Genomic DNA, 862 nt, shown 5'->3' with positions numbered 1-862 from the left:
AAAGAGAAGAAGTCTTCATCTCACGCGCCTCTGCGAGAGCCGCCCGCCGACGGTGCGGTGCACGGAGACGATGCACTTTACTCACCTGGTGCCGTTTCAGACTAAACATGACGAGTGGGGTTTCCAAATGAGGTGCCGGGTTCAATGAGGTGTGATCACAGGTCCCAAGACATTTGCACGAGGAGAAAAGCTTCTGCACACCGTGAAGGTATTTTATGTGCAGAGATGACAGACACGGCCATTACGGGACTTGAATGAGCTTAATTGTCCAAGGAAAATAATTGAAAATAATCCTTTAGATGTCACAATATGGCAGCTTATCATCGGAACCCGTCAGCTGTTCCTTAATGTCCTCCCCGGTCACGGACCTGCTTTTCGGAGGCTCATTCCTCACGGCACCAGGAAGACCGTATTTCCGGCCCTGTCCAGGACGAGACCTTTCTCCCAGGGCGCGGAAACGCACGTCGCCAGAACACCGCCCGCGGCCGGGAAGGGTCATCAGTGTGACCTGAGCGCTCCGAAGGGCAAGTCGGAGACAGACGCACTTTTCCTCTGACATTTGTCATGGTCCTCGTGACGTGCGCAACCGATGACCCGCTGGTCAGGGCATGCACTTGAGAGCTTAGAATTAAACGCAGTTTCAGAAAGCGACTTTTTCCTGGGCACGCCACGTAGGCCACGCCACATAGGCCACACCACGTAGGCCACGCCACGTAGGCCACGCCACGTAGGCCACGCCACGTAGGCCACACCACGTAGGCCACGCCACGTAGGCCACACACGCTACCTGCTCTTATTTTCTCTCGCTCTGCACCAGCAATGTCAGTTTCCACAGGCGAAATTATACCGTGCAGGACTAAAA

The sequence above is a fragment of the Condylura cristata genome, unplaced genomic scaffold, assembly GCF_000260355.1.
Source record: "Condylura cristata isolate star-nosed mole 26May11 unplaced genomic scaffold, ConCri1.0 scaffold00025, whole genome shotgun sequence".
In the NCBI taxonomy this organism is placed as follows: Eukaryota; Metazoa; Chordata; class Mammalia; order Eulipotyphla; family Talpidae; genus Condylura; species Condylura cristata.
This window is presented reverse-complemented; position numbering follows the sequence as displayed.